The following is a 19757-nucleotide window of genomic DNA, read 5'->3' as shown; positions in this document are numbered from 1 at the left end:
TTTTGCTGTTCTCCCATGCGTCTCTCATTTAGAGTCCCAATAGGATGCCTTCCCCTCTGTCCCAGTTTCCTGGTAAGTGAAGGCTTTCGTGGGACATGCCCCTTGGGCTAGTATGCAGATATAAGTGAGTATATACTATTTGACTCTTTCTGCTTCTGGGTTAACTCACTCATTATGATCATTTCTAGCTCAATCCATTTATCCACAAATTTCGGGAATTCCTTGTTTTAATAGCTGAGTAGTATTCCATAGTGTATATGTACCACAGTTTCTTTATCCACTCTTCTACTGAGGGACACTTAGGCTGTTTCCATGTTCTGGCTATTATGAATAAGGCTGCTATGAACATGGTTGAGCAAATTTTCTTGTTGTGTGCTGGAGCATCTTCTGGGTATATTCCAAGTGGAATAGCTGGGTCTTGAGGAAGCCCTATTCCCATTTTTCTGAGATAGCACCAGATAGATTTCCAAAGTGGCTGTACTAGTTTGCATTCCCACCAGCAATGAAGGAGTGTTCCTCTCTCCCCACATCCTCGCCAGCATGTGGTGTCGCTTGAATTTTTGATCTTAGCCATTCTGGGGTGTAAGATGGAATCTCAGAGTTGTTTTGATTTGCATTTCCCTGATGACTAAGGAGGTTGAGCATTTCTTTAAGTGTTTCTCAGCCATTTGATACTCCTCTGTTGAGAATTCTCTGTTTAGTTCCAAGCCCCATTTCTCAATTGGGTTATTCGGTTTTGGTGGTGTTTAATTTCTTGAGTTTTATATATTTTGGATATTAGACCTTTGTCAGATGTAGGGTTGGTGAAGATTTTTTCCCAGTCTGTAGGCTGTCGCTTTGTTCTCTTGACAGTGTCTCCTGCCTTACAGAAGCTTCTCAGCCTCATGAGGTCCCATTTATTAATGGTTGACATTAAGGCCTGGGCCGTTGGTGTTCTGTTCAGGAAGTTGTCTCCTGTGCCATATGTTCCAGGCTCTTTCCCACTTTTTCTTCTAAGTGAGTTAGTGTCTCGGTTTTATGTTGAGGTCTTTAATCCACTTGGATTTGAGTTTTGTGCAAGGTGACAAATATGGGTCCAGTTTCATTTTTTTACATATAGACCTCCAGTTAGACCAGCACCATTTGTTGAAGATGCTATCCTTTTTCCATTGAATGGATTTGGCTCCTTTGTCAAAAATCAAGTGACCATATGTGTGTGGATTCATCTCTGGGTCTTCGATTCGATTCCACTGATCAACCAGCCTGTTGCTGTGCCAGTACCATGCTGTTTTAAGTACTATTGCTTTATAGTACAGTTTGAGATCAGGTATGGAGATTCCTCCGGAGCATCTTTTATTGTACAAGATTGTTTTAGCTATTCTGGGTTTTTTGTTTTTCCATATGAAGTTCAGAATTGAACTTTCAATGTCTTTTAAAAATTGTGTGTAGTTATTTTGATAGGGATTGCATTGAATCTGTAGATTGCTTTTGGTAGGATGGCCATTTTTACTATGTTAATTCTCCCGATCCATGAGCAAGGAAGATCACGCCATCTTCTCAGGTCATCTTCAATCTCTTTCTTCAGAGTTTTGAAATTTTTTTCATACAAGTCCTTCACTTGCTTAGTTAGGGTAACTCCTAGATATTTTATATTGCTTGTGGCTAATGTGAAGGGTGTGGTTTTCCTAATTTCTTCCTCTGTAAGCTTGTCATTTGTGTATAGGAAGGCTACAGACTTTTTGAGTTAATTTTGTATCCAGCCAATTTGCTGAAGGTGTTTATCAGCTTTAGGAGTTCTCTGGTGGAGTTTTGAGGGTCACTTATGTACACTATCATATCATCTGCAAAGAGGGATAATTTGACTTCCTCCTTTCCCATTTGGATACCCTTGATCTCCTTTTGTTGTCTTATTGCTCTGGCTAGAACTTCGAGTACTATATTGAAGAGATATGGAGAGAGTGGGCAGCCTTGCCTTGTTCCCGATTTGAGAGGAATTTCCTTGAGTATCTCACCATTTACTTTGATTTTGGCTATTGGCTTGCTGTATATAGCCTTTATTATGTTGAGGAAAGTGCCTTGTATCCCCGATCTCTCTAAAACTTTAAACATGAATGGGTGTTGAATTTTATCAAATGCTTTCTCTGCATCCAAGGAGATGATCATGTGGTTTTTTATTTTCAGTTTGTTTATATGATGGATTACATTGATGGATTTCCATATATTAAACCATCCCTGCGTGCCTGGAATGAAGACTACTTGTCATGATGAATGATATCTTTGATGTGCCTGTATTCGTTTTGCAAGTATTTTATTTAGTATTTTTGCATCTATGTTCATAAGAGAAATTGGTCTGAAATTCTCATTCTTTGTTGAGTCTTTGTGAGGTTTAGGTATCAATGAGACTATGGCCTCATAGAATGAAGTTGGTAATTTTCCATCCATTTCTATCTTTTGGAGTAGCTTGAAGAGTATCGGTATTAGCTTGCCCTTAAAGGTCTGGTAGAATTCTGCACTGAAACCATCTGGCCCTGGGCTTTTTTTGGTTGGGAGACCATCGATGATTGCTTCTATTTCTGTAGGGGAAATGGGACTATTTAACTTGTTTATCTGTTCTTCACTCAACTTTGGCAAGTGAACTTGATCAAGAAAATCGTCCATTTCCCTTAGATTTTCAAATTTTGTGGCGTATATGCCTTCAAAGTAGGATCTTATGATTCTTTGAATTTCTTCAGTGTCTGTTGTTATGTCTCCCTTTTCATTTCTGATTTTGTTGATTTCAATACTGTCTCTCTGCCTTTTAGTTAGTTTGGCTAATGGTCTGTCTATCTTGTTGATTTTCTCAAAGAAGCAGCTTTTGGTTTTGTTGATTCTTTGGACTGTTTTCTTAGTTTCTAATTTGTTAATTTCAGCCCTGAGTTTGATAATTTCCAGGCGTCTACTCCTCTTAGGTGTTTCTGCTTCTTTTTTTTCTAGGGCTTCCAGTTGTGTTGTTAAGATGCTTATGTGCGATGTTTCCAATTTCTTTTTAAAGGCACTTAGTGCTATGAATTTTCCTCTTAGCACTGCTTTCAATGTATCCCACAAATTTGGGTATGTTGTTTCTTCATTTTCATTGAATTTCAGAAACTCCTTGATTTCTTTCTTTATTTCTTCCCTGACCCAGGTGTCATTTAGCAGAGAGTTGTTTAGTTTCCACAAACGTGTAGGCTTTTTGTTATTTCTGTTGTTGTTGAATTGCAGCCTAAGAGCATGGTGATCTGATAGGATACAAGGTATTATTTCAATCCTCTTGTATCTGTTGAGGCTTGCTTTGTGACCTACGATGTGATCAATTTTGGAGAAGGTTCCATGGGGTGCAGAGAAGAAGGTGTATTCTTTCTTGTTTGGGTGAAAGGTTCTATAGATATCTGTTAGATCCATTTGACCCATGGCCTTGGTTAATGATGTTATTTCTCGGCTTAGTTTGGTTTTACTTTCTTATTCAAAGTGTTACATACATCAAGTAATTCATCGCCATTGAATATTTTGTTCTTAGATTGAATTATCATTTCATAGTTTAAAAAGTCTAATACACATAACAAGAGTTCATTTCACTGGTAAATTCAAGTGAAAGAGAATTTATATCTGTATTATATATTTTTTACTTAAAGAAGAATACTAAGATGTGTTTATTTACTGAAACTTGTCAAAGAACATATAACTATAACAAAATATTGTGGGTAGGAAGTTAATCACTATTTTTCAAGTTTTAAGAATACTTAATTTACATACACTTTTCTTTTCCCCTGTCTGGATCAACCCTCAAAACTCTCTTTAGAAATTTTGGAAATATCTAGAGATAAAAGAAAATCAAAACATAAGTTACATAAATATAGGCATGCAAAATATGTAGACAATATAGACATACTGAAACAAAAATCCATAGCCTGCATGACACAAACTTATCCATTAAGCCAGGTGCAGTGGCGCACGCCTGTAATCCCAGCACATGGGGAGGCAGAGGCAGAGGCAGGTGGATCTCTGTGAGTTTGAGGCCAGCCTGGTCTACAAAGTGAGTCCAGGACAGCCAGGACAGAGAAACTCTATTTCAATACCTCCCCAAATGTGTCCATTAAGTAACGTACCATAAAAACCTCACTGATTTCTATGAAGCAGTTGGGTCCAAATGGTGTTTTTGGCAGATGAAACAGGGTCACCTCCTCAATAATGCCTGAATCAATATTTGTTAAAAAAAAAAGTATTTTATGATTTTTCACTTATTCGGTTTTTTAACAAAATTGTATATGTGTGTTCTGCGTGCTCCTGTTTGTACATCACATGCATGCAATACTGGGGGAGGCGAGAAGACAACACTGCGTGCCCTGAGAATGTGAGCCATCATGCAGGCAATGGGAATCGAACCTGGATCCTCTGCAAGAGCAGCCCAAGCTCTTAACCCCTGAGGCATCTCATTAGCACCTTAATTAAATCTGTTTACAAACAGCCTTAATTATTTCCTCTAAATGTATTTTCTAACAGATACCAACAGAATGTTTGTTTTAAGGTGAGAGTGTGTTTGGGAAAAGTGCTTGCTTTTGGATTTAGAAGCTCACATTCCCGAAGGTGACTCTGTTGTAGGGCCTTATTCTAAGCCAATAAGCCTTTTTGTTGTCAGCCCTGGATCAGATCAGGCCCCCCAAAGAATGCAAAGGAAGCTTCCCCCAGTCCTGAGACACCCCCCAACCCCCCACCCCCCCGGACTCACTGCCAGAGACAGGAAGTGCCCCCGGTTGGATGTGGTGGCGCATACACCCTTGTAGTTCCAGCACTTGGCAGTGGAGGCAGGGAGACCAGGATTTCAGAGTCGCCCTCAGCTATGTAGTGAGTTTGAGGCCATCCTGGGCTACATCAGACCCTGTCCCCGAACAAATAAAAACAGGAAGTGGATAGAATTGGAAAAAATTATTCTAACTGAGGAAATCTAGGCCCCCAAAGGAAAAATGCCTCCTATTCTCTCATAGCGTGAGGATGCCAGCTTTGTCTAATGTGGAAGACCTGTGCAAGCCAGGGAAGGAAGTGGATGGGGGAGGGGCCACCTTAAGGGAGGTGAAACAGCAAAACAGATAAAAAGAAAGACAGGACTACTGCAGGTGGAAAAGTTCAGGAAGGCCTGGGGAGGCAGTAGGCCCATGGGAGAAACTGAGTTGTTTGTTTGTTTTCATTGTTTTTTTGTTTTGTTTTGTTTTGAGGCAGGGTTTCTGCTGTGTAGCTCTGATTGTCCTGGAACTCACTCTGTAGACCAGGTTGGCCTGGAACTCAGAGATCCGCCTGCCTCTGCCTCTGGAGTGCTGAGACTAAAGGCATGAGTGACCCACCACTACCTGCGTGGGAAGCTGAGTTCAAATGGGTCATTAAACTGACATAGCAGCAAAGTGCCTCCTAAGTACCCACACCTGCGCTGGTACCCAAATGCAGTTCCCAGACTTAATCAGGGAACCTTAGTGGTAAACGCAGAGCTCAGTTATTCCATCCTCCTTAAGGTGCAGGGAACATGTTAGCAGAGAAGGTGGGGATTATCTAAAAGATAGAATAAAGGGCTGTGAGATGTGATTGCTTAGACTCACTCAATACAGCTATTGTGACCACTAACTCCCTCCCATTTGTGATTACCTGCAGGAACCTACAGGACCAACCCTATCGAAAGTCAAAGAAGTTGAGGGTGGGGGTGGGCTTTGAACTATTGGCTATTCAGAGATTCTGAGATAGCATGGAATCATTGTCTTTTGTTATCTACTCTTTGCCAAGCCCCTCAGGCTCCAAAGGATAGCTCCAGACCCACACTCACACAGATGTCGCTGGCTAACCTGCGTGGATCACAAAACAAAATGCAAAAGACATGAATTTGGGAGAGAGAGATTTGTGGGGAAGGGAGAAAGTGGACAGAGGAGGGAGGGAAGTGAGAGTGACCAATATTCAAAGTATACCTTTGTGAAACTGTTAAAAAAATAATTAAAATTTAATTAAATAAAAGTAAAGGAAAATAGGAAGCAAAGACCATTATGACCAAAAGAAATAAAAAAAACTCCAGTCTCCCTCAGGAGTTTCAGATTCACTGATCAGAGTGACTGGGTACTGGGATGGGACTGTTTCCAGCACAAACTAGGCAAGAAAAACAAAGACAACAAAGGCCCCTTGTGGGCGGAGCTCCTTATTAAGGCAAACTCCAGCGGCAGCTGTCACAGTTAGACACAGTTAGACAAAGGAAATGTTACCTGAGCACTCTGTATCTTGGGTGCACCACCTGATGTGTGACAACCCAGGTCTGCTCAGCCAGCAGAAACTAGACTGGTTACAAGAGACTGTGATGGTTACAGAGCCAAAAATGTCACAACAAAAGAGATAAAAGAAATCTCTGTCTCTGTCTCTGTCTCTCTCTGTGTCTCTGTCTCTGTCTCTGTCTCTCTCTCTCTCTGTTTTAATTGATGTCCCACAGCAAAGACAGTTTAAACAGACATACCATGGTCCTAACCATCACATCCCTAGTCTGTGAGGCTGCTTTGACTGGCCTTTAGACTATGCCTGCATTCAAACCCATGATTATTTTGATTATTATTTAAAGAAGAAGAAGGAGAAGCAAGTGGAGGCACAAGGGCCTTCTGGGAGACTCAGGGTCAAGCAATCCACATCCCTGAAGAAGCTCCATTTGTATAACAAGACAACCCTACCAGCCACAGGCCCTTCTATCCCTCCAGCCCAGTACTGTGCCTCCTTCACCAGAGACTCAGAGCCACTTTCCCCTTGTTTAGCTTAAGACAAAGGGCAAGCCTTCATCCGTGGTGCCTCCTTCCTTCTCCTTTCTCTGGGAAACCCTTAAAAGTACGTAGATACATAATTAAACTGTTATTCTCTTATTAGTCTGTCTTTTGTTAGTTTGGTTTCCAGAGTCCAGGTCAAAACACCTAGGAAAGAAGAGGGGGAACTAGGGGTCAGCTGGGACACCTGACTTGCTGCCCAGGCTGAAGTTGAAGTCTGGGTCCACAGGGCAATGTAGCAGAAGGTACACATTCTTACTGAAGTCGGTGTCCTGGATTTCTGTCTGGAGAGCCCACGTGGATGTGCATGCCATGTCTTTTTTCTTCCAAATTCCATTTAAAGGAAAACATTTGTAAAACTTGTGGCTGGACGTGATGGTGGATATTCACTGAACACTGATCCCAGCACTCCTTGGTCCCTGTCTGTGGCAAGGCATGGTTGGCATGCCCTGTCCCTTACCTAGGGGCGGGGCTTCCCCTCTCCTGGAGACTCACTATAAAAACCAGACATTTTCATTCCATGGCCCCTTTTTCCTTTTTCTGTTTTGCCTGCCTCCCTGGCCTTCCCCCGACCCCTAGCACGTGCTCCCCCTGCCCCTGCCCCTCCCAATGCCTCCAATAAACCTGCAATTATATATTTTAGCTTCATTACTGCCAATTAGCTAATTCTGATTATTTAATCAATCACCTGGAAAGAAGGCAGGAAGAAGCAAAGTTGGGGGCTGAAGAAGTGGCTTAGTGGTTAACAGCACAGAGTTCTTTCAGATGACCAGAACCCACAACGGATGGCTTACAAGGGGGTTTAACTCCAGCTCCAGGGGCGAGCCAATGCCTTGGCTTTTCAGGGTACCTGTATGTACTTAAGTGCACATACCTCCTGACCCCAAGCACACACATAGTTAAAAAGTAAAAGTTAAACTTTAAAAAAAGAAAAAGTGGGAAAAGAGGTAGAAGAAGAAGAAGAGGAAGAGGAGGAGGAGGAGGAGGAGGAAGAGGAGGAAGAGGAGGAGGAGGAGAAAAGCTAGGGCTCAGTAAGGGTGGTTGACTGTATAAAAGTACTTGTCATACATGCCTGACGACCTGAATATGCGATCCCTAGAACCCATGGTGAAAGGAGAGAACTGACTCGCGGAAGTTGTCATCTAACCCCAACACACACACACACACACACACACACACACACACACACACACACACACACACATTTCTACTCTAATACGAGGTATTGTACCCATATAACTCAATTATAATACAACGTTTACTTCCAATACTTTGAAAATGCTATTGCAGGCTGTTTAGGATAATACAAGTTAATTGTTAGTTGATCAAATTATGGTCATGTCAATCACTAGTCTACTTTTACCACAAGAATATACATCTTAGGTGCGGAAGATAGATATGATTCTATAGAAATATAAGGTAAGATAGTCAGATAAGATCTGAATATGCAGAATATGACATTTAAAAATGTTTTTTAACTTATTTTAAAGATTCACTGACAATGGGACAGGTTAACTCCTGGCAACACCCAGCCTACCTCAAAGGTGATGATGAGCATCAAAAACTTCCTCATGGAGAGGGCTTCAAATGTGGCAAACAAGCCACTGGGCAAGGTTGGATCCAGGCAGAGTCTATGGCTGAACTCTGCCGAGACAGGGTCAACAAGTCCTCAATAGTGCCTGCCTCACAAATATGCCTGTCAGATATGTTAGGCCAGAAGGCTGAAGAAGATGTTCCAACATTATAGAGAGTTTTGGGTGACTATTCAGGTAGAAAACTGTCTCTGTCATCTTCTCATTTGGAAAGCTAATAACCTGCACTCCCGGCATACTCAGGTAATCCAGTTTATTCCTTCTCAAGTCTCTGAGGGAGTTAAAAACCAGGTGTAGCTTAGTTTTACAATGAAGCTTAGTTGCTTAGGGGTTAAGATGCTTTTAGGTCTAGATAGGTGTTTTAAGTTGATATGACAAGATGTGATGGAGACTGATCTACATTCAGAATTTTGGATGCACCAAGATAGGAAAGATGTTTTCTTCAAGGCTGCCCGATACAAATAGCCGAAACACTAAGGATGTAACATTTATATAATTCCTGATTGTGTCATGGTTCTTGCTATGGGTAGTTTATTGTATATGCATGTAATGATATAAATGTACATGTAAAAAATAAAAATAAGTTTAATTAATAAAAGAAGAAAGAAAAAGAAGAAGAAGAAGAGGAACTGTTTGTCCTGTGATGGTCAGAAGGGAGGCAGGAAGGGACCCAAGGTCATGCTCCCAGTGACCTACTTCCTCCAGCAAGGTTCCACTTCCTGGCATTTCCAGAATTTCCCAATAGCACCACCATGTATAGTAGGGGACCCAGCCTACTATACATCAGCCTTTTGGGGGAACATTTTATAGCCAAATTGTAGTAGGTTTGCTTCAATTTCAGCTTGAATCCTTTTTCTTTTTTTTAATTTTAACTTCTGGAGGTTTATTCTGTCAGTATTTTTTATTTCCTTTCATTAGTAACTTCCCAGGCAGCCCTGGGAAGCTTCCTCTTCTCTTTCTTTTATACAAATATTTATTTTATTTTTATTTATGTATATTCGTGTGCCTGTGCAGATGCCCCGAGTGGTCAGAAAAGGGGGTCTCATGTCGCTGGAGATTCAGGCAGTTGTGAATCCCCCTAATGTGGGTGCTGGGAAGTGAACTCAGGTCCTCTTGGAGAGCAGCAAGAGCCCCTAATTTCTGGGCCATTTCTCCAGGCCCTCTATAAAAGGAGACAAACATTTCCTTATTTATTTATGTGTATTTGTATATGTGTGTGTGTGTGTGTGTGCTGGAGGGACACACATGTGTGTGCAGCTGCCCATGCATTCCTAGGCCAGAAGAGGGAGGAATCGGGTGTTCTGTATTGCTCTTCACTTACTCCTTTGAGTCAGGGTCTCTTCCTGAACTGGGAGCTTGTGTTTTCTCAGCTAGACTGGAAAACAGGAAGAGCCAGTGATCTTTCTTTCTCACCCTGAGCTACAGGTAGAGAGATAACTGTGGGGTGCCTGGGTGGTTACCTGGGTCCTCAGGACTGTGCAGCAAGCCTAATCATCGAGCCCTCTCTCCAGCCCTCTTTTTTTCCCCCTACTCATTTCTTTTTTTCCCCCAAGATAAATAAATCTGAAGAAATATTTATTTCCCTGCCCCCAGGTCCATTTTTATTTTAAAGTTTATTCTTGTCCCTCAGGAGTCCCCATCATCTCTCTAGCAGCAGAAAATTTCAGGGCTTAATTCTTTCTCCTCATCTGACCTTAGCTCTTCTCATGTGCTTTTCTCGTTTATTCTTATTACACGCAACCCCTCTCTTCCTTCCGTTTCCTCTCATTAATAACTTCCACTGAACTCTCCCGAGTCAGCCTCTAAATCATGTACCCAGTTCCATCACCTTTGCCTTTTCCTGCTTGCTCTCCGCATAATTTCCTCGGAGTGTATGCTTTATACTCTGAATTCACTTCCTTTGCTAAGTTAATCTCACCATTTAAGGGAAAAGGTTTGAGGTGATGGAAGGACGGTGCAGAATCAGCTCCAAGCCCTGCGTTTCGTTAGAAACAGTAGCACAGATGGGGCGAGTCCCCTGGCTGTCTGGGCATCTCTGTCTTATCTGCGAAAATGAACAGGTTGGTCCATCACTGGCTGGAAACTCAAAGGCAGAATCCAGGCGGGTTAGGTGAATGCACTGAAATGGGCCAGCCAGGGACTGTGGGAAAAGTCAAGCACAAAGCAGTATTCAAAGCGCATTTACCCCACCCCCATCTTCCCTGCACAGCTCTGGTTACTGCCACAGGGACGTATTGGTCACCCAGGGCAGACAGACTGTCCAGTTTTCAGTAGTTATCAAGAACCTGATTTTTAAAAATGTGAATAGTTCTACACCAAGAAGGACAAAACTGCCACAGAGGGAAAGGACAGAAGCCTGCTTTCATCCTGACTTTCGGTTGAAAACCCTGAGGAAAACGATAGTTGGCCGTGATAATATATGCCTGCTATCCCAGCATGTGTGAACCTGAGGCAAGAGGGTTGGGAGCTCAAGGCCAGCCTTGGCTAGACAGCAAGACCTTGCCTCGTCAATACAATGACATAAGTAAACTCTTGTAATTTTAATTTTAAAGGTTAACACTTACTTCAAAGTATGAATCAAACAGAAACCCATGTCACCTGTGGGTCAGATTTGATGCTAAGCTGCTATTTGTTGAAGTTAGATAGGACGGGTGGTGTGTGTGTGTGTGTGTGTGTGTGTGTGTGTGTGTGTGTGTACATGTGTGTACATGTATGTACATGTGTGTACATGTGTGTGTGTGTGTACATGTGTGTTCAGGTCCTCCTGTTTAGAGGCTGGAGAGGGGTGACCCATGCCCTGCTCTATCATTCTCCACCAGAGTCCCTTGAGACAGGGTCTCTCACTAAACCTGGAGCCAAGCCCAAGCTATGGTGATCATTTTGGCCCTGTCCCTCACAGTTCTGGTGTTACAGGTGCATGCATATTTATGCCCAACTTTTTACCTGGGTGCTATGGGTCTGATCCCAGGTCCTCATCTTTGCACACCAATTATTACTCTTACCCATGGAAGCATTTCTATCACGCCAGGATGGGATTTTTTTTTACATTATTTCCAAGTCTAAAACTTCATGACAGTTGAGTTCCTGCTAGGAGGAGGTGCACATTCTTTTCCACCTCCAGCCTTGAATGTTTTGCTTCCTGCCTGATCAACACAACTGCTGGGAATGTGTGTGTAGCATGGCTGACCCTGGGATATACAGCCCTTGGATAGGTCATTCCTTCATAGTGGAAACCATCTCCTACGTCCTTGTGTGGAAGCCAATGTCTGTCTTGAATATTGCTATCACTTGGACAGGCTTTAAGCATGTCTCCCAGAGGGCCGTCTGCTGGGATCCCCATCATGGCAGCACTGAGGTGGTGGGATCTTCAGAGGTGGGAGGTAGTTGGGGCTCTGAGGGATTAAAAGGGATTAATGCAATTTTGTGGAACTCCTGTTTGTAACCTTGACAGCAAGTTGTCATAAAAAGAATCAGCCTGTCTCATTCGTGCCTCTTTGCTTCCTCTCTGACCGTGCAGTTCCCTCCTCCACATCATGACATGATGCTTCTGCCCTGCTATAATGCAGCAGCAGGAAGGGCTTCAGCAAAGACCGAACAAGGGGGCCACTCAATCTAGGATTGTCGTTCAGCCTGCAAAACTGAGCCAATCAGATCTCCCTTTAATGAAGTTCTAGTGTCAAGTATTGTTATAACCACAGCGAGTGGTCTAGGACACTTGGGTTCTATGGCCTAGTAATTTACAAACACTTAAGGCTTAGAATCCTGGGCAAAGAAACAGACGCTAAAAATAAAAATTGCCTGGAGCTGCTTAAAACGACAAGAATGCCCAAGTGAAGAAGCACTTAGAAGCTGCTTTTATTAGGCCGGTTGGCGCCTTACTTGATAACCAAAAGCAGGATGAAAGCCCATATTTCTGCCCTCATGTTGTCTGTCTGTCACCTCTTTCCCTTTAGCTGAAGGCTCAGAGATGAGTCGCCTCCCTTAACCTTCCGTTGCGAACTGTCTTGGACTCTAGGACCAGCAGAACTCTGTGGGACAGATCACCCATCCTCATCCCACGTGAAGGCCATTGTCCATGAGGGTAAGGCTGTACTTCAGAGCAGACATCACCATCGTCTCTTGGGGACCAGCTTGGCCCCTCGAGCCATCAGGGCATCTTCAGACCACCTTTCAGGACTAGAGCTGAGGCAAAGATCACGGAGACCCCACCTATATCAGGATTGCTTGATTGTGCTTGACTCTCCTCCTTGTCTTCCTGTATCCTGAAGACAGTTTTGGGGTCACTAGACCCCTTTATTTGTACTATTAATGCTGTGGATACACTGACTAACTCTCCCCAGTTTTTTATTTTTTAATCATTGCTTACTTCTTTAATTGGTGGACCAGGATGGGTAAACAAGCTAAGCTTGCTGAGACTTCTAGAACACAGGCTTTTATCTAAAATCATTGTGGCTTGTCTTTACATCTTGCTTTATTGTACATTAAATCTTCTGTAGACACGTCTTGTTTTATTTTGACTTTATGCTTATGGGTGTTTTGCCTGCATGTAGGTCTGTGTACTACATGTGCGCAGTACCCACAGAGGCCAGAAGAGGGCACCAGATCCCCTGGAAGTGGAGTTCCAGTCCTTAACCATCATGTAGGTGCTGGGAATCAAACCTATGTCCTCCGTAAGAGCAGCAAGTACTCTTAACCACTGAGCTATCTCTACAATTCTTGTAGACATTTGTTCCAAAGGAGTTGCTCTGGTTGTCCCTACAAGCCAGCTTTCCCCGACTGAAACCTTTTTGTCTGAGTTCTTCTCTTGCCTCCATCCAGGAATGGTTGTAATGTTTCAGTAAAGCCATTTTTTTCTGATTTGTTTTTTCTTGATCTGGCTCTTGGCCACTCAGGAGTATGCTCTATTGTTCCCTCCAATAACTAACCTCAAGAATCTTCACATTTAGCCTGAAACCATGAGTCAAGGTAAAATCTTCCTTCTTCAAGTTGTTTTTTTTGTCAGATTTATTTTTGTCACAACAACAAAAGCCTAATTATATTATATAGAGGGATTTTAATATGGCTACTCTGGCTGGAATACAGACACACTTTTAATTCCAAGAGGAAGAGGCAGGCAAATCTCTGAGTTCAGTCTGGTATAGAGCAAGTTTCAAGTAAAGAAAAGCTTAGGTCCAGGTGTAGAATTCAGAGGCAGTTTTTACCAGGAGAGCTCTACAGACAGAGGTTGAAGAGAGAACAAACCAGGCACAGGTGAGACTAGAATGAACCGGAGACTGAGAAGGAGCCAGAAGATTAGAACAGATTATGAGAATTTGTTTGAGGCCAAGCAGAGCTATTCAGTTAAAAATTAAGAGAAGCCAGTTTGAATCAATCAGCTTGGAGAGGAGTTTGAGCCAGAACAGCTGAGTTGAATCAGCCAGTCAGAGTTCAGAAAGAACTAGAAAGGGTGATCTTACTCAGCAGTAAGTCTCGGAGGCTGAAAACATTCTAGGCCTAGATTATATTGTACAGAGTAGGCCTAGGCTAGCAGATGGAGGCAGAAAGCCTCTGAGAGGACAATTACATCTGAAGAATAAAAGATACATTAACAGAGTAATAATACAGTGTCTGACATGTGTAGAAAGTACTAAAATAATGCTAGCAGCTATGCAAGTGGCAATGCTGGCTACTTAAAAACAACACAAAACAGACCCTTTATTTTTTAATTTTGCTTTTGCTTTTGTCATAGACATCTTACTTAATATTTCAGAAACAGTTGACATATAGAAATTGTGGTTACTGATATAATCCAAGACACCTTATAAGGGACTCTTGAACAATACTTTAAAATTTTCTCCCCTGCTACTGAACACCAACAATTCAAGATTCGGTTCTCATCCTCTTTAAACAAAAAGATTTATTGTGATCATTTTGGATCATGTGCATGTGCGTGGGTCTTCATGTGGGTATGTGCATATGAGTTCAGGTGCCCTTTGAGGTCAGAGGCGACAGATTCCTCTGCAACTAGAGTTACAGGTGGTTATGAGCTGCCGAGAGAAGCATGGCCAGGGCTCTGCAAGCATGGCTAGCATTCTTAACTTCATGTGCATTGCACAAGCCCCTTGGTCCCTTATCTTCTCACATTAAATAGCCAAGTCTTGTGCTTTCCCCCTTAGAGAATAGAGTTGTTACCGGAAGCCCACACCCAGGCTCTGTTGTCCCACTTCCCTGGTTTGTTCTTCTCTCTGGTTCTGGTTCTGGTCTGTGGAATACGAGCAGAAGTGGCATGAGGCATTTCCTAGTCAAGCCTGAAAGAGAACATACAATGTCTTCGTTCTCTCTTTCCTTCCACCAGCTGGATTCATTTAAGGATGAGGCCCTGGGGGGGGGGGGTAAAGTGAACTACAGGATGGAAGGAAATTGGGTACCTGAATCAAAGCATCGAGGAAAGCTGGAGAGGGGACATGTGACTTGAGTGGCCAAGTGAGTAGAAAGCAATCCTCTATTAGATCTGGGTCACATGTTTGGTATGCTACTCATTCTGAAATTACCCTACTTAAAGCAAAAGCTTGGAACTTAAAAAAAGACATATAGCTATAATAAAGGATTGCTATGGGCTGAATACTTACTTAGGTAGCACAGCACTGGGACGGATGGTGCTGGGACGATGGAAACCCATGTTATGCTTCAGGAAAACGTGCTAGCTTCTAAGAGAGAAGGCAATCAGTTGCAATGTCTACAAACTACAGTAATGGCCAGCATGGCAAGATAGCCCCAAAGGTGCACTAGTGGCACTTATGTCTTGGTGGTAACCAACAGTTGCCTAAAAGGATTTATGGCCCACTCAATAGGAGGGGGTTCATGCCTCATACTGTAAACCTAGAAAACCCTCCATAGCTGGTGAGGCCATGCAACTTAGAGGATCACTTACTCCTGTCACTTTTCTCAACCAGTATACTTTCTGTCTTAGGGTTTTCTTGCTGTGAAGAGATACCATGACCATGGGAACTCTTATATACGAAAACATTTAACTGGGGCTGCCTTACAGTTTCAAAGGTTTAGTCCATTATCATCATGGTGAGAAGCACGGCAGCAATCAGGCAGACATGGTGCTGGAGAAGCAGCTGAGAGTTCTGCATCTTAGTCTGCAGGGAGCAGAAGGAGACAGTGTGCCACACTGGGCAAAGCTTGAGCATAGGAGACTTCAAAGCTTGCCCCCCACAGCGACATTTTTTCTCTAGCAAGGCCACGCCTCCTAATAGTGGCACTCCTTAGGGACTTATGGGGGCCATTTTTATTCAAATCACCATGCTTTCTAACTGCATTTTAAATATGTACCCTTAAACCCACAGATAAGTGTAACCCTCATTCCTCATCAAAGCAGCTTCTTTTTGGCAGCAGATGGAGGTTATTATAGAAAGCCAAAAGTGGTTAAAATGCAGAGAACACCTAACTATGAGAAGCTAAACCCCCATCAAGGTGTCAACAATCCAACGTTTGCGCCTAAGCTCAGGGGACATCTAGGAAGAGGACACGAAAGGTTGTAAGGCCCAGAAGACTAGAACATATGCCATGAAGGTAAGTCTTCCCTATGTGACAGGAAATCTGCATCCATCAAATCTTAACAATACGGTCACCTAAGCAAGACCTGAATAATGACAACATCCCTTAACATGCTAATGCGGATGGTGGAAATCATGGGGCCTCACCCCAGTCGAAGAGCCATAGGCAATTAATGACTGCCAAGAAAGGGAGAATCAGTTTCCCCCAAGAGTGAGACCCTGAATTCGTTTTCAAATACCAAGTGGTAAGCCCTAGAAATATAAACAACATTGAGTGAACTCAACAGGCTGCATTTATATATTCATATATATGTATACATAAAACAATGATAATTAAAGAGAAAGAAAAAAGAAAGAGAGGGTGGGGATGTGGGAGTGGATTTGGGACAAGTTAGAGGATAGGGGGTAAAAAAGACCAAAATATCTTATGTGATGGTCTCAAAGAATTAATAAAAATATTACATTAAATCTATACTTAGACCAAGTGGTGATGGCACACACCTTTAATCCCAGCTCTTGGGAGGCAGGTGTAGCTGGATCTCTGAGTTCCAGGCCAGGGTGGTCTACAGAGTGAGTTCCAGGACAGCCAGGGATGCACAGAGAAACCCTGTTCGCATTCTCCACAGTTGTGTAGAAAGTGGAGACTGACTCTGACATGAACTCTGGCGCCCCCTATCTGACCACTTCCCCTTGGTGGGGAGGCCTGGTGGCCCTCAGAGGAAGGGGAAGCAGGCTACCCGGATGAGACCTGATAGGCTGTGACCATATAGTTGGAGAGGATGTCCCTTCTGTCACAGGCCTATGGTAGAAGGTGAAAGAGGGAAGTATGGGGGAATGGGAAGATACAAGTGAGGGGATAAAAATAGAGATGTAATCTGAATAAATTATTTAAATAAAAACAAACAAAACAAAAAAACAAAAAACCAACCAACCAAAACCAAACCACCACCACCACCAACAACAACAACAACAAAAACTATAATTATCACAGTAAAGGGGAAATGCAACTCTACAACGGATCAATGACTTCTATAAAGTCACAAGTATTCTTTCTTTAAAAAAATTAATTACATTTATTTATCTATCTACTTATATATTTATATGTGTCACAGCGCACATGTGGAGGTTAGAGGACATCTTTGGAGAGTTGGTTCTCTCCTTCTACTCTGTGGGTCCTGAAGGTTAAACCGAAGTCATCATGTTTGGTAGCAAGTGTCTGTACCCATTGAGCCATCTTGCCAGTCTTTAATTCTTCTTCTTATGAGGATCTCTTTGTATCATAGGTCTTATGTAGGCTGACACAGGAGTAGTGAATTTTCTTTCTTTAGACAGCCACTTGCTGTGTCCTTCAGGCTGGCCTCTAATTCATGATGCTCTTGCCTCAGCCTCCTGAGTGCTAGGATTACAGACATGAATCACTAAACTGGGATTGTTTTTCTTTATTTATGCGAATAAAAAAGAGTTATTTATGTTTATTTCGTATGTGTAAGTATCTTGCCTGCATTTATGTCTGTGCAACGCGTGCATTTAGTGCCCTTGAAGGAGGGAACTGGAGTCATGGCGAATGGAGATAGCCACCATGTGGATGCTGGGAATGGAAGCCCGATCCTCTGCAAGAGGAAGAGATCTTAACCACTGAGTCATTTGTCTAGCACTCGTTTTTACTTTAAAATTTTTAATTTTTAACATTTGCTTATTTGCATGCATGCATATATGTGTGTGTAAGGGCATGCATGAATGTCAGTGTGTGTGTGTGTGTGTGTGTGTGTGTGTGTGTGTGTGTGTGTGTGTGTACACCTTGGCCCTTCCATATGCTCTACATCTGAGCTACACTGGCAACTCTTGCGGAACCTTAGAATAATGTCTAACCTAAGATAAGCATCAGATGAATATAACTATTACTGTTATTTTACAAGTTTTTTTTTAATGAAAATAACCCTGAGAAAATGATCTTTGATTTTTGCTTTTTATCTTCCGGATTTAGAAAGCCACACTAGTAAACAGTTTGTAGGGTAAGGCCAGTCTGTAATTCTACTACTTGGGAGGTAGGAAGGTCAGTAACTCAAGGTGATCTTACCTACAGAGTAAGTACCAGGCCAACCTGGGATACAGGAGGCCTCATCAAAACCAATTTGTCTATATGAGAAAACAATATCGTTAAGAGAATATTAATCCGATTGCTTCTCTGAGGCCTTTTGGCTAAGATCAAGTGTAGAGAAAATTAATCTAAGTCAATTCCTGAGAAAGCCTATCTCTAAGTCTTTTCATTAATCACAGCACTGCAGCTGCTTTTGTTTCGGTTGGGAGAAAGCAGTAGTGCGTACATTTAGATGCACGCACTACGTCCGCTTCTCTGGTATTTGCCCCAAGGACCCTTGTTGAAGATGGGAGGGCGTTGACATAATGGATCCTGGGCTGTCCTCAAGGGCAGAGCAGCAATGCATACCTCACCTGAGATGAGTCTATCTGGCCGGTCCCTCGGACCGGATGTGAACGAGCTCTGTGAGAGTCAGCTTAGCTGCAGGAGCCTATCAGTCATGCCACATCAGGGGCTGGAGCCGGTTTATGGCTGAGAAAAACAGCCAGAACGACAGGAGAGCAGGAATTGTGGATAAATGAAGGGATCTGCTCTGCGGAGATAAGAATGGGGCAGATACTCAGAACAGAGGAACACAGAGAGGCCACACAGCTCCGGGATTTATGGAGCGTGGCCTCCGACTGACAGTTTACCGACTCCTGTCCTCAGCTCCCACGAGGCTGTGTTCAATGGTCCTTTCATGAGTTCTAGGGCCCTTAAAAAATAAGCCTACTTTCAAAACCTCTGACTCAGCTGAGTCAGTTGCTATTCCTTTCAACCAAGGACTTGATAATGATTCGGTCAATGAGTCAATTTAAATAAAATTTCCTAATCAAACTTGCTTACATATTAGCTATCATTAGCAGGGACACCAGTCACACAGGTCCACCTCTGCCTGGGGCAAGGGGCTTTCAAACCTTCTGTTCCTGGAAACTGTGCCACCCTCCCCTCCATGCCCCCACTTTCCATTTAGGGTCCGGATTCTACGCTCTCTGAGTAATCCCATTCCTTAGAGATCATCTCAGCAGTGACTTAATGGATGGCTTCAAAATTTTCCTATATCTGCTCCATTTTTAGATGTTCTCCTATTCAGATTTTTTTTTTTTGAGTGTGGAGAGGACTGTTTTTTAAAATGCCAATTAAAACATGCTTATTAAGGATACATTGCAATCATTTCATTTACCGTATATGAGTGTTTTGCCTGCTTGTGCGTCTGTGTACCCTATGTGTTCCTTGTGCCTGCAGAAGCCCCTCTGGTTTCTCATGTGCTAGAGGTACAGATGTTTGTGATCTGCTATGTGGGTGCTGAGAATTGAACCTGGAAAAGATACTTTGGGGGTGATGAGTGACCTAGTCTCTCTATGTGGCTGAGAAAGGCCCCTTACAATCATAATCACCCTCCTGAGTGTTGAGGTGACAGACTTGGCTATATACTTCTGACAATATAAATAACTAAGAGAGAGAGAAAAAAAAATCACTCATATTTTACCACCAGTGGCTAGCCATCAACAGTTTTTAGGGCATCACTCCAGCAATGTCAACACATAACCACTGGGGCTAGCTTTGTTGGTGAAGTGCTTGCCATACCATCACGAGGACCTGACTTAAAACCCATGGAAAAGCCAGGCAAGCATTGACCACACCAGCGCTGGGGAGGCAGAGGCCAGCGGATCTCCACTGCTCCCTTGTCTGTTAGTCTAGGGGAATTGTCAAGTGCCAGGTTCAGTGAGAGACTGTACCTAAGTTCTGTATCTCAAAAAAAAAAAAAAAGTAGAGA

This window comes from Acomys russatus, chromosome 13 (assembly GCF_903995435.1).
Source record: "Acomys russatus chromosome 13, mAcoRus1.1, whole genome shotgun sequence".
In the NCBI taxonomy this organism is placed as follows: Eukaryota; Metazoa; Chordata; class Mammalia; order Rodentia; family Muridae; genus Acomys; species Acomys russatus.
This window is presented reverse-complemented; position numbering follows the sequence as displayed.